Raw genomic sequence first — 15,563 nt, 5'->3', positions numbered from 1 at the left:
CATGAAAAGAAAATCTGGGCCAACCGCACCCCTAAAATGTCGCACTTAGGGTTCGAAGATCTCTTCTTGGTACCTCTGCGCAGTTACGGTACCCCTATCAAAAACATGGATGGGTGCGCCCGTTGATCATTATTCCGCCCCACACGAGAACACCACCGCATTTCTCGTTATCTCCAGATGAAATAACGTCTAGAATCTCTTTGTAGGCTAAAACGGGACTCAGAGAACAGAAATGTACCCAATTTTGTCCCGCGTCATCACATGCATCACGTTTTCTACGTGTTCTGTTAATTTTGTCGAGCAGTGCAGCGTATTTAAAGCATTCCTTGGTTCCAGGATTGAAATTGGGAATTCGTGTGTCATCCGTAGCCATCAGCAAAAGAAGTCACTCTGTTCACTGATGGACGTAGCCAAGAGTTACTCCGTTTAATGCTGCCTTTACGTCGTCTGGAAAGATGGTATCGAAGGATTCATCGGAATAAACGGGTGGGAAATACTTTGCATTCATCTCTTCTTGAGGCGCCTCCGTAGCCAGGTGGGAAGGAGCAGCAGTGAGTAGCACACGCTTCTTAATTAGACAGGGGTTCGAGCCCGTCACCACCAAATACGGAAGATGCGAAAAGGTCAGGAATGACCACCGCATGTTCACGGAGCAATATGGCCTTAGTTGCTAATGCTCCTAAAAACCAAATAACAACAAAATAACAACAACAAATCTCTTCTTGAACTGGTTTTTTTTTTTTTTTTTTTTTGAAAAACAAGTAGTTCAGGATGTTATGAAACCTGTCCTTTGCCATAGGTTTCATAACAAAACGACAATCATTTTAGTAACATCTTCACAACTACTACATTCAATTAAAAAAACAAAAAACAACGATCTTAGTGAAGTCGTGTATGGTAGCCGATCATCGTCTGCAGAAAGATCATAAATTATCAACCAAATATAGACAAAAAAATATAGACAAAATAAGAAAACACCCAGCAAGGTTATTAACCTTGTTATTATAGGTTATTACAGAACCATAATCTGTAATAGTAATTGTATTATTGGTATTGTAATATTCTAAAATATTCAAATTTGTAACTCGTTCTATTTTTTCTGTTCCCCCAACAGCTTGGTCTGATGATGGGTATCGGTAAGATACCCGAAACGTCATCTTAATGTATAGTAATATAGGCGAACAGTCTAATAAGCTATATTATTAAATTTCGAATGGTATAAGAGTGGTTTTAATTTAATAATAACCTTAATGGAAAACAACCACCACGTAGCGTCCTTCCCCAACTACACTGAAAACACCCAGGGTTCCGCCGAGTAAGATTTAAGATTGAGCCTGATTTTTTTTCAAAAAGTACTAAAATTATAATTACTATATAGCACTAACTGATAACATTCATCAGCATTCATTTTCAAATATCTCTCAATAAAGACAAATTTCCAAAAATATTTTATTACCAAATTACTTTAGCGGCGGTTCCATCTTTTTCGTCGTCAATTACGGAGGAAACTCGAGCAGCGGCAACAAATGAGGAGACTTCGCAATTAATATCGTAAAAAAAAGAGAAGCGAACCGGGTGGGTGGGGAATGTTTTGCGCGTGATCCTTCTATAGGAGACTTTCTTACACTTAAAAGAAGCTAAGGACACGTTCATTGCATCTATGGAAGTCTCGTCTCTGCCAGCTCGCTAAAGAAGAAATACTTCGGAAGATGCTCCATTTCCCGTGTTTATGTTTGTATTTCGTCGCTAAGTGCAGCGGGTGGCTGTTGGATACCCCACCCCACCCCACCCCACGCACCTTATCAGCTGTACATAATACCGAGTGCTTACAAGCCAGTAAGTGGCACGTATTGCGCCACATGCACGGCCTTCTCACCTTTGAACCCATTAACCCGACCTCGCTCAATGCAGCGAGCGCCTCCTTGAATAGGCGGCACTCGTACAATGCAAGCGCACACGTACTCTTCTTCATGAAAAAGGTTAACCTCGCGTGTAACGGTACCACCGTTACACGCGTGGTTACACACTCGGTGCACATATTATTAGGAACATCTTCCCTTCGCTGACACGAACAACGCCAGATGAATGTCCAGCATATATTAAAGCCGCATTCCTGGACAGTTTTTTAATCTCACAAATATCAAGTCAGAAAGTCCGTAAGATTCACGAGGTGTGAATGAGTTGGCTCGACCGACTAAGAAACAGAAGATTGAGTTGAATGTAAACAGGGAGACGAACGATTATTTTAAGATTCATTAAGGCCCGACAATTTTATTGAAGTGGCCATGATCCAGTGGTTTACGTGCGTGGCCACAAGTAAGGAGATTGAAGTTTCGAACCTACGCTGCTACATAAAAATGCATGGCCCACTGTATTGTTATGTGGTATTATTTGTATTTGGGTGGTATCTAGGGAAACGTCCAACTCCACCTTGTGTCTGTGATTTTAATACATCTCTCTATAATTGGCCTGATATGCGTGTTGTGTGTAGTTAGTATACGTGTGTTGTTTACGTTGTATCAGACCACTTTGCTACCAGGAAGCAGTAACACCTGGGCAGCTGCTGCCTGATACCCGTCCCTAGGCAACGAGGAGGCGGTTCTACTAACAGTCAACTTCAACACTAAAAATTCCGCATCCACTGGTGGTAGTGCAATACCAATGGATGCCAGCATACCCACAGTCACGTTGCCCAAACCTGAGTACTAGCAAGGAAAAAAAAAAAAAAAAAAACAATGATAAAATAAGGGTAGCTGCAAAAAAAAAAAAAGACGGGGAGGAGAGGAGAACCATTCCCACGGTGTCCGTAGACGCCAGTGAAGGGTGTATGTATGTATTATTGGTTGCACCTACCAGACTGTGGGGATAGTGACGTTGAAAATTCTAAGAAATACAGAAAAAACTTTAGTATTATTATTGGCTCCCTCATTTATTTATTTTCGTTCGATATTTTTAATTGGGCTTGGCAAATCATAATTAATCATTGTCCTCAATTCATCTGTTAGAATCATCAAACAAATGAGACACGGGCTTGCTGTTTACTTTTAAAAAATGGCAAATATTCTAAATAAGTTGGTTGATTGATGCAAAGTGCAAAGGTAGGTAGCTAAGGCCATGCCGTGTTGGTACAGCGAGCCAGTAAAATTCGTATTCCATGGCCTGTTAACGGGGATGTAAAGTTTCCGGTGGGGGGAGGGGGTACCATGCAATCTTTGCACACAACCTGGATTAAAAAATTGTTGTATCGTACCCGGACATTGCTCACATGGCGTTCAAGAGCAGCATCGTAGTCATTGTGTTGGCTGCAGGTGTAGGCGTTAAAAATTTGAATTTGGTCAATGGGTGGCACAATTATTTAAATTCATTCTTTGTGCTACATTTAACCATTATAGTCTAACTGGAAACTTAATATTAAAATGCTGCATAATCATTAGCTGTACAATGGCTCACTTTGTTTATCAATTTGAAAGCTTTAAAAAAAACTGTTTACTTTTTTTAGCAAAAATGTTTCAGCAAAATTTTAGCAAAAATGTTTCGCTCCATTTCATTTTTTAACAATATTAATAATGGCGAAATGAATAATTGTGTCCTGCGCTTTGAATTATTACTTCTTTTTTTAAGTTGCCCGCTGGCCTTAAATGGTTGGACAGAACACTGTGCAAGATGTGGGGAAAGATTTAAAAGTCACCCTCTCATATATCGATCGCAGTGTGAAAGTTTCTGGGACGGCTTGCATGCGAACAATAAGGAGCTTCGAATTGAGGTCATCTGAAAGAGACATTAAAAAGTTGGCAGAGAATCGCAGGGCTGTCTCACACTCGAAACACTTCTATCTCTTCGGGGATGGTGCTGTGGAAGAAAGCCAAGAAGATGCCAAAAGCATGTTTCGGAAGATAAGTTAGCGTACTCGTAATTATCGTGGTCGGAGTAGCAACTGAGAGCTTGCTGGAGAATGCCTCGAGCCGTTAAAGAATGCCTGCGTCCCTTGCAGGCATTGGGTGAAAGCCTGAGGGAAACGCATTTGGTAAACAGAAATTATGCGATATGCCGGCTAACGCCCTACAAATACACCCGCTCCTCCTAGTGTCCTTTTTTAATACAGCATAGGTTTCGAAGTACATCTGCAGATGTACCTTCAAACGTGCACTGGATGGAGAAGTGAACATACAGTCGTGATTCGCCAGCCACTTTGCCATAATTCCACGCTGCGCATGATTAATGGTGAAATTGAAAATTTACAACCTGAAAAGGATCGCTGCTTTTCAATATTAAGGTGAATAAATAAATATAATGATACTTAAAATTAAAAATATTCGAAATTTTTATTTGGTACAATTACACAATAACATTTACTGAACAAAACTTAACATTTAATGAGATGATTGAGGCTGGATATTTTTAGATAATTGGTCAAAATTTGTCTGAAAATTTGTGACGCCAATTCTCAATAAGGAATGAAGATGCTCATCTGTTATTCTGTTTCTTTTTAAATAAATTTTTTTTGATTTCATGTGTGAAAAAATTTGCTCGCTGATCCGAAGAAAAGCCATTTTCATGGCCGCGAAGGCCGTATAAAAATTATTCGCGGGCCGTAGGTTGGACACCACTGCACTGCACTCTCACGGTGTGAAACAAGCAGCTGTCGTGACCCCGATAACATATATTGCCACTTATAAGTGCAATTTCATTATGAAAAGAGCAGCATCTATACGAACCAGAAGAGTCATTCTCCGAGTACCCTTGCACACGAATACCGAGTCAATTTTAGTTGACTCGATCTGTTTTTGATTTCACTCAGTGATAACATAACACCCAAATAACGAAGTAAACATTACGGATATTGTACACTGAGTGGACAAAAATCATGGGATACTTATTTAGTAACAGGTAGGCTACCTTTCGCCCAGATAAGGGCAGTCACATAGCGAGGCTTTGAGTCCACTAGTTCACAAAAGCGTTCCACAGGTATTTCCATCCATGCTTGCTGCACCGCTGTCCATAATTCTGTCAAATTCCTGGATGGAGGATCCAAAGCTCGAACGGACCTTTCCACAGCATCACAAAGATGCTCCACAGGGTTCATGTCCGGTGAACGGGAAGCCATTCCATGGTGGTAAAATCAGCGGAATGCTCTTCGAACCAAGTTCTAGTCACCACAACTCTGTGGGGCAGGGCATTGTCCTGCTGGAAGAGTCATTGCCCTGTGGGTGCACGATGACCATGAAGGGATGCAGATGGTCTGCACGGATGGACACATAACCTGGACCGTTCAGAGATGAGTGTAGAACTACCAGAGGTCCCAATGTGTGCCAGTTCAACACGCCCCAGACCATTACCGACCGTCCACCTGCCTGAACAGTTCCTTGTTGGCATTACGCGTGCATATCTTCAGGAGGGTGCGTATCTGGCCTCGGTTTCCGCCAGATACGCACACTCCCGTCCGCTCGAAATAACTGGAAACTGGACTCGTTGAACTAGGAGACTCGTCTCGAATCACCTGCCTGAACAGTTCCTTGTTGACATGACGGGTGCATAGCATCGTGAGGTTTCCGCCAGATATGCACCCTCTCGTCCGATCGAAATAACTGGAAACGAGACTCATCGGACCTGTCACCAATCATCCAAGGTACAGTGCCGATGTTCTTTCGGCAGTAGAGGCGTCCTGTGTCGTAGTGTTAGCAATGGGACTCTGGTTGAATATTGCGGTGATTTGTGCCACTGTCACTCTCCGGTTGGCTACACTCATCGTACAACAACCAAACCGTGACCAACAGCAATAAAACAAATTCAAGCTGAGAACTGATAACGACTAGGCGTCATGACCGTTACATCGTCCTCCCCCACTCTACCTATACACGACGCGAACGCCCTAGATCCTAAATTAATCAAATCCAAAATAATTTTCGCCCAGTCTTGGCCTAACTATCATACGCGCTGTATGCAAACATTCAAGGTAATTACAACTGCATGGATATATATATATACTTATATATGTATATCTTCAATTTTTTTTTTTTTTTTTTAGGTCCTAGCCGCAGAAATCTCAGGAAATTCAGCGGCAGGACCTGCCAGAGTAACTTAAGTAGAGTTTGGTCTGCCTCCACGGGGCGAAAGTGCGGCATTGTTGGGCCTCAGCTGGGGTCCAGCAGCTCAGATGAACAACGGTACACGACACCACACAAATACAATTTTTACACACTTTTAAATCTCTGGCTTTTCCAGTTCACCCACAATGTAAACTAAGCGGAGATGGGGGAAACTCCTGGTGCCGTTTGACCCTAAAGACACTTTAACTTTCACTTCTCCGGTTGGCTGAAACAATGCGCGACAGACGTCCACATTCATCCACCAACAATCTCCGCCGACAGCGCTGTCCACGATCAGATGTTATTCCTGAAATGGCATTCCCAATACACTCTTAATACTGCAGAATGCGGATAGCGCAATTTCTGTACCACTTCCGCAACAGAGTGACCCCATGAGTCGGGCATCCACTATCATCCCTCTTTCGAAATCGGTTAACATAAACTGAATGAATATTTTACATCTACATTCACACATGAGGAGTTATTCAAGGAGGGGAATGTCAGACGTTTATCAAACTTTAACAGGGAGCTAAGTGATTCTGTAATAACTGAAAGCAAAGTGGGGGAGAAATTGTTGAAGTTAAACATAAGGAAGGCACATGGAGTGGATGGAATCTATCCAGTTATACTGAAGGCGGCAGTAAAAAAATTAAGTAAATCCTTCACCTTAATTATGAGAATTTCCTTAGACTCGGAGGAGGAGAATTGTGCAGAGGTCCCCATGGACTGGAGATGTGCAAATGTGTCCTCAATTCACAAAGAGGGTTCAAAGGGTGACACAAACAATTACATACCTGTTAATTTAACTTCACCATTAAAACACCATTATGCCTGGCATTTGTGGATTATGAAAAGGCATTTGACTCCATACAGCATAAGGCAATGTTTCGGGCACTGGAAAGACAAGGCATTGATACCCCATATATTATGATTTTGAAGAAAATATACGAGAGTGCTACCTCCTTTATTAGACTAGACAAAGACAGTAGGAAATTTAAAATTGAGAAAGGAGTTCGACAAGGAGACGCAATATCTCCGAAGCTGTTTACTGCTGCCCTTGAGGAAGCTTTCAGAAGATTAGACTGGTCGCAGAAAGGAGTCAATGTGAATGGAGAGTACCTAAACCATTTACGATTTGCAGATGACATTGTGGTCATAAGCCATGATCCCAAAGAATTAGAGGAAAATCTTAATCAGTTATGCACAGCTAGTAAGGATTTTGGACTAAAGATGAATATGGCTAAAACAAAAGTAATGATGAACAAGTATGCCACAGAAAGGGAAATAATGATTGAAGGAGCAGTAATTGAAAAGGTGGAGTCATATACTTATCTGGGACAAGTTATTAGCTGTAATAATGATAAATGGCTGGAAGTCAAGAGAAGAATAAATTTTGGATGGATAGCATTCAGGAAATATAGTCACATACTGAAGAGCAATATCCCAGTTTGTCTGAAACGTAAAATAATGGACCAATGTATACTCCCCATCATGACTTATGGAAGTGAAACTTGGGCACTCACCAAAAGAATGGAAGAGAAGCTGAGAACTACACAGCGAAGAATGGAACGAATCATATTGGGAATAAGACTGTTAGATAAGAAGAGAAACACATGGATTAGGCAACAAACTCAAGTAAAGGACATTCTTATCAAAACTAAAGAACTAAAATGGTCTTGGGCAGGACACATAGCTCGAAGACATGATGACAGATGGACTAAGAAAATAACAGAATGGTATCCAAGAGGAGCTAGAAGAAAACCCGGAAGACAAAGGCGGAGATGGATAGATGAAATTCATGAGTTTGTGGATAGTAAATGGATGTCCAGTGCTCAAAACAGAAGGAACTGGAAAGTTGCTGGAGAGGCCTTCATCCTGCAGTGGATTGAAAATGGCTGATGATGATGATGATGATGATGAATTTAACTTCTGTTCCGAGGAAAATAATGGAGACACTGGTTAAAGAGGTTATACAGGATCACCTAGACAAAACAGCAGCAATAGTTCAGACACAGCATGGTTTTCTTAAGGGGAAGTCTTGTCTGACCAATTTGATTGTATATTACGATGTGGTCACAAAGGAACTAGATGCAAAAAATAATTTTGATATCATATACTTGGATTTAAATAAAAATTTTGATGCTGTTGCACATGGAAGACTGTTGTACAAATTGGAGCTGTATATTAAGGGCAAGTTATTGCAATGGATAAAGGAATGGTTGAGTGGGAGACGGCAGAGAGTGGTAATAAATGGATACTGCTCTACGTGGACTAATGTTATTAGCGGAGTCCCCCAGGTTTGGTGCTTGGCCCATTTGTTTTGTGTATTTATCAATGATATCGATGAAGGTATATCAGGTTTAAGGTCCAAGTTTGCAGATGATACAAAGGTAGGCAGGGTTGTTAATGGCAATGTGCTACTGCAACAGGATCTAGACAAATTAGGCAGATGGGCTGAGAAGTGGCACCTGAATTTAACACTGATAGATGCAAAGTACTCCATATGGGTAGCAGTAACCCAAGAGAAACGTATAAACTGTGTGATACTACACTCAGGGAAGTGGAGAATGAAAAAGACCTGTGGGTAATTGTGCAGTCAGATATGAAGTTCTCTGAGCAGTGCAATGGGCTGCCCGAGCAGGTCATAGAGTTTTGTCAATGATATATAGGAATTTTGCTAGCAGAGATAAGAAGGTCATTATCCCTTTGTATAAGGCAATGGTCAAGCCACACCTTGAGTACTATACAGGTCTGGAGGCCTCATTTTAGAAAGTATGTAGAGTTGCTGGAAAGCGTACAGGGAAGGGCAACAAGGTTGGTGAGAGGAACAAAGGGGTGCGCATACGAAGAAAGGCTTAAGTTTTGCAAGTTGCAGCATCTGGAGACAGCGAGGTGACCTGATCAATGTGTATAAGGCCTTGAATGGTTTGAGCAGGCTCAGTGCTGACGGTATACTTCCGTTTGCTCAGATGAAGAACCTGAGGGGGGCATAGATTCAAATTGAGGAAATACAGTTGCAGAATAGATGTGCGGAAGTTTGCCTTTAGCCAGCGGGTAGTTGATTGCTGGAACAGACTTTTATCTGTTGTGGAAGTTGATAGCTTAAATAAATTTAAGGCAACTAGACAAACATCTGGAGTGACCGGATGGGTGAAATGGGTAGGTTGGGTTTTTTTTTTTTTTTTTTTTTGCTGATGCTGTATAAGCTTGCTTTCTTGTTGCATCATATGGCTCAACTAATGATAATGTTAACTCACGACGTTTATCCATACTGACATCGAATTACCGTCTACGTGAATGCAGTATACCTATATACCTCCCAAGCGGTGGGTTCGTCCATCAGCGAGAGGGGTGGCAGCGTAGCGTAGCGTAGCGTTGCCCAGGAACACCATTAATTCTGTCCTTTCAGTGTGATACAATTTTTTTTTTTTTTTTTTTTTTTTTGGTAGTTGTTGGCGAATAGGCTTCTGTGGCCATAATGCACCTTCCATGGTTTTTGCAGTACTTTGATTCAAGCCCGAGGCGGGAATCGAACTCGCGACCTTTGGGTTGCCAGTGATATAATAAAGTTACCAAAGCATCAGAAAAGAGCTCCTCAGATAAATAAATGACATGAAAGTAAATACATTTAAACTGATTAGTCTGCAATGTTTAAATGAACACTTAAGAAATTATAAAATTTTTATTATTATTATTATTTATTTATTGCCTTATTCTCCCTGTGCTGCCTCCTTTAGAGAGCATTCTTGGAAAAAATAATAAAAAAGATCCCTTTGCGCCAGATTTTAAACGTGACTGTAAATTGTGAATTTTATGGTCGATTTGCCAGATTTACAGGATGAAAACACGAGTTGTTGGGAGCAAACACCGCGGACCACACTGAGCCTGACTAACCAGGCCACCGTGTGAAAAAGCACATAAAAATTCATCCTGCCTAGACGAGACACGAACTCAGTCCTTTTCACTGGTTATAGTCAATCTGCTAGGAGCGAAGGTTCTGCAACACAGTGGACGTTCAGCAAACGATAGTTCGTTCGGCCACAAATAAAACAGCACAGGGTAGACTCGTTTAAAGTCGCCTCACTTGAAATGTTTATAACAATAAAAGAACGAACGATAATTAATACATTAATTATCATTATATTGAAGATACTTAATACATTATCTAAGTACTACAAAAGCAAAATTTTCTATTTGCAAACAGAATTGCAAACATGATTAAGCTCTTCCCCACGACATATTGCAGTATAACTCACAGCAGACAGTAGAACAGTGGACTCTTCAAACACGTGTAAAAAGAGAAGAGGCTTCTTAAAAACGAAAAAGAGCAGGAACATTTCAAGTCCGGGTTTTGTTACCTGATATTGCAAAACCAAGTCCAGTCTTCTTATTATCCGTCACTTAAATTTGCTTTATTTTATTTATTTATTTATTCAATTGATTGCTAGTTAAAATCGCCCCTTGTACAGCATGCAATCCAGAGGGGATAAAAAAATTTACATAAATATTGGCAGTTTAGTTGGAAAAGGTCTCCAAAGAGGGGTATCCACACCATGTTCCAGTTAGTACTGATGTGACTCAGTTGTTTGTTGAAAGATAGTTGTTCTGTAGATCTTACCGGAGCATAATTTTTCACAGTTAACTTATTAAACGGGAACATTCTATTAATACTTTCAAGAAGATTAGGTTGGAGTGAAATGGTTTGATTATTGCTAAGATATTTTAAGTGATGTAATATGAACATTCTGGAAAACTGATTCACTGTGAATAATACTCTACTGCGCAACCTAGGGTTCTTACCTGCTTTTGTGCAATTACCACTTCCTGGGAGTACGATACCATTTTAAAAACTACTGGAAAGGAGAAAAAAAATAATAGAAAAAGGAGAAAACAAAAGTAATAAAACAATCATTTCAGAAGATGGTTTTGAGGTAGAGCTGAAGAATAAAATGGCCTACTGTCGAGCGCACTATCTCGTAAGGGTATCACAGATGCACTGTTAGGTATGTGGGCAGAATGTCGCCCACTACACTCCTACAGATGGTTCTTTGTGGGCCAGAAATAAACACACGTGACGTCAACAGAGCAAAACAGCACTTACTGGTCGATAAAGCGCTGCATCCACTCTTTGACATAGGGCAGACTGTACTGAACCAATAAAGAAACTCGCGATCAATAACTTTGCATCCCCCTACCTCCCGTCACCCTTTGTATTACCAGAAATAGGGGATTCGGACAACTGCTACGGTGTCTCGAGATCTCAAGTCTGTTAAGAAAGTTGGCGCCTCCTTAGCTTAGCCAATTTTCCGATCGCAGCTTGCCAATACGGAAAAGAGGAGAGGCTGTCTGTAAATCGATCGACTGTGTGAACTTTATAAGTCAATTCGTGTTCCAGAAACCGCAATGAGTTTCCGGGATTTTCTTAAATGAGGTCTTTCACTTTTATTTCCGCTTGTTTTTATTTATTTCTTTTTAATTATTTATTTTTTAAGAGTTTATTGTCCCATTCTCGCCTGGATTAATTTCCACAAGTGAGGTATCACACGAATGTCAGTCGTTTGGTACCATTCAGTTAACTTCTGAGTCCAACTGCTCCTTGCACATACGGACCAGGTAAATTATCCATTTGAACTTGTACCAAATTATGATATTAGGGTCACCCGTAAATGATTACATCTACCGATATATTTATTTTGTCTGTAAATTGCGCGTGTTCTCTGGTCGATTTGCCTGTTTTGCTGGACAAAAAAACCCCAGTTTCTGGGGGGGGGGAACCTTGCTATCTACGCCTGAGACCGACTAACTCAGCCACGGAGTGAAAAAAGCCCATTAAAGTTCCTCGCGTCATCGATGGATTCGAACCCGTGCCTTTTCCACGCGGTGTGGGAAGAACGGTGACGATACCACTGTGCTACACGCGCAGACCGTGTACTTGTACCAAGTACATGGAGTGACTGGTTGTACTATTATTATAATTACTGCTGGTCGAGGTACTATTTTACCACAAATGTTAAGGATGACAGCTTTCTGGAGTTCCATGTAAGTGTTCTCTAGCCTACTACTAGGTTCTTGTGCAGCAATACGCTAGAGTGCATTTGGTTCGAGGGTCTTTGGCACCATGCCGATGGTTGACAGTTATTGAAATGGCATTACTTGTTACATATGACACACATCTTTGATTTCCTATCTTATGTCTGTGTAGTTCGTGTAGTTCCTGATCTTTTCCTCGTATGTTTTCTGGAGGTTGCTGGTGTTGGGCACCGCTATGTCGATCAGGTAGGTAGCCATTTCCTTCTTGTCGATGAGGGTAATGTCTGGTCTATTGAGCGGGATTGTCTTGTCGGTTATTATAGCACATCTCAGGATAATTTCTGGGTAGAGGTCTCTAGTACATCCCGAGGTTCGTATTTGTAATACGGTAAATTTTCTTTAATTAGCTGACATTTTTGCGCTAGCGTCTGATGTAATATCCTGGCGATCTGGTCGTGTCTGAGAGTTATTCTGTCTGGGTGATCACTCTGCATCCCACAGTGATGTGTTGGATTGTTACTGGAGGCAGGTGGCATCGTCGACATGTGTCGTCTGTCACTTGGGGTTCTTGGTGTATTCCTGTAGTTTCTGGTGTTGATTACCTGGTAGTACTGGATGGTGAGCATGAATCATTCGGTACTGGGGAAGATCCTTCACAAGGAGGTGTGCTGTCCACTTCAGTAGACAGCACACCTCCTTGTTAAGGAGGAGTGCTGTCTACTGTTTCCCTGTCTTATTATTATTTTATTATGTGATTTTTTTATCCTTATATTTCTTCAATTCCGTGACGGGTACTGGTACAAGGTGCATGGGGTGGTTGTTATTGTAGTAACAGTGATAGTATTCGCCATATAGTGCAAGGAAGATACAGGTTTTTGCTCAACTGGAAAAAAAACCCTACCTCACCAAATATATAATTGGTACTGATCATTAACGACTCAATCGATCTTTAAGTCGTCTGCAAATTTTGACATCACACCTTCTCCCTTCGTCGATGTTATTTACAATGGCGCCTTATACCTTAATGGGGCCCAAGGCAAAATGGAATTTGGGGGCCCCAAATTCCATTCCATTCCAAGGTAGTCTTTATTTTTTTTAAAATTAACTAAACTATTTAAAGAAGAACTAAATATAAAACCATTAAAATCGATAAAACAATTTTTGAAAAGAAATGTAATTTTGAAATTAAGCTTTAAGTAAAGTTCATTGACCTTGGCAGGTAGAAAGTTCAGTTTCCGATAAAAATCACTTAAAAATATTAATAAAAAACAGCAAAGAGTTTTGAGTTTTTGAGACAGTGATTTTGGCCCCCCCCCTGATCGGGGTCCTAGGCAGATGTCTTTTTTTGCCTATAGGATAACGCGCCACTGGTTATTTATGAAAATGAGAAACAGCAGTGGTCCAAGAACCGATCCTTGGGGAAACCACAATTCTGACGTTACACCAATATGAAGAATATCCATTAATCACAACCCTCTGCCTCCTGCCCTGTAGCTCCCTCCCCCCAGCAATCCATGTTAAAATATTTCCAGTAATCCCAACCTGTTCCAGCTTATACAGTAAACTCTCGTGAGGGAATGAGTCAAATGCTTTGATAAAATCCAAATAAACTATGTTGAAATTGTTCCCTGCATCCAGCTCATGATAATTCTGTAAAAATAGCCCAATAAGTTAGTTAAACATAATTCTCCCTTAACAAAACCATCTAAATGTCCCTGGATTTCACTCTAAATCATTGCCCTAAGATTTTCACTACCACTGAAGTCAGACTAACCGGTCTGTAGTTACCTTCACTCTTAGAACGCCTTTTATGTATTGGCGATACGTTGGCACTTCTCCAATCCCGAGTCCATAGATGCCCTCAAAATTAAATTTTTTTTTTTTTTTTGGTAGTTATTGGCGCATTGGCTTCTGTGGCCATAGTGCACCTCCCAAGGTTTTTTGCAGTACTTTGATCCAAGCCCGAGGCGGGATTCGAACCCGCGACCTTTGGGTTGCCAGGCAGGCGTTTACCCACCCGGTCGGCTCAAAATTAACCTAAATTGTTCAATACACTCTAATATTGCAAGAATTACCGGGCTTTCACCGTCTTTGCCCGCGAACTCTTTGAAAGACAAAGATCCCTGCCACATATCACTAACCTATGAAAGACTGCGAAACTCTGAACTAGTGACCACCTGAGGCAGATACAACATATGAGCGTGACGAACTGGACCTGACTTCTGGACTTGGACCACCACTGAACCAATGCAAAGACGAAGATTGCAACTTGGACTCGGACCTTGAAGATTACATCTTATGATGCCATACAGCCATATAGTGGCCTGGCTCTGTCTAGCCTGCTTTTTACTCCTCTTTCCCTAGCAAGGGGGGAGGGGACGGCCTGCTGTCTCCTCCCCCTCCTGCCACCCTCTTTCTCCTCTGGTGGGGTATTAGTATTAGTATTAGTAACGGCCGTATGGTGCAAGAAAGCCTATGGCTTATGCTGCACCAGCCAAAAAAAAAAAAAAAAAAAAAAAAAAAATCCGAACAAAACAATGATAAAAACAAAAATTAAATAAATAAATAAATAATAATAATTAATAAATAAATAAAAATAATAAAATGAAATTAAAAATTAAATAAAAATGAAATTAAAAATTAAATAAAAAGGAAATTAATCCTATCATCCTATGCGCTTCCCTTACCCGAAAGTACTATCCAGATGACCTTTGAATTTCCCCAAACTGTCGGCCTCTACCACCCATGAAGGCAACTTATTCCAGTAATTTATAACTCGCTGGCTAAAATAAAACTTCCTGCAGTCCAATCTAAACATTTCCCCGCGTAACTTGAATTTATGTCCCCTAGTTCTAGCATCATTTATAATCTTGAAAATTTTGTCCTCATTCATTTTACTGATGCCTCTCAGAGCCTTAAACACCTCAATCAAATCTCCCCTAAGGTGTCTAGTTTCCAAACTCTGCAACCCACATATTCGAAGTCTTTCTTCATACGGACGCCCTTTTGCCGATCTCACCAGGCGAGTTACCCTTCTTTGCACCCTTTCAAGAAGCTCGATGTCTTTCTTTACGTGTGCGGTCTCCATACTTGAACACAGTATTCCAAGTGTGGTCTAACATAGGCCTTATATAATGGGATTATCACGTCCCTATCTCTACTTGCAAAAGTTCGATAGATCATCGATAGGACACCATGGTCCTTCCTTGCAACCTGTTTACAATGCTCAGAGAATTTCATGTCTGACCGTATCGTAACACCCAAGTCCCTTTCCTCCAGTACTGGGTTTAGTTGAACTCCACCAAGTGAATAAGTTATTTTGGGATTACTGTTTCCCAGGTGTAATACCTTACACTTTGTTGGATTAAAGCACAGCTGCCATTTTTCTGACCATTCTTGAAGTCTATCTAGGTCTCTCTGAAGAAGCTCAGCTTGACAGTGATCATT

General features: G+C 40.9%; 1 protein-coding gene across 6 annotated transcripts in view; it reads right to left on the bottom strand.

Annotated features, from left to right (window-relative positions):
• LOC150080016 (oxysterol-binding protein-related protein 8-like) overlaps positions 1-15,563 on the bottom strand; it is a 464,021-nt gene that overhangs the window by 273,531 nt on the left and 174,927 nt on the right. The window contains exon 1 of one of the 6 annotated variants that reach the window (XM_090383717.1): positions 1,457-1,482. The exons of the other annotated variants lie outside the window; for them this stretch is intronic. The gene's annotated coding sequence lies outside the window, so the exon portion shown is untranslated. Of the gene's footprint in view, positions 1-1,456; positions 1,483-15,563 lie in introns of those variants that run through there. 6 annotated transcript variants of the gene reach the window in all.

The sequence above is a fragment of the Mastigoproctus giganteus genome, chromosome 10 (genome assembly GCF_048544385.1).
Source record: "Mastigoproctus giganteus isolate SK-2022 chromosome 10, ASM4854438v1, whole genome shotgun sequence".
Lineage (NCBI taxonomy): Eukaryota > Metazoa > Arthropoda > Arachnida > Uropygi > Thelyphonidae > Mastigoproctus > Mastigoproctus giganteus.
The sequence above is the reverse complement of the archived record's forward strand: the minus strand, read 5'-3'. Positions and strand labels throughout refer to the sequence as shown.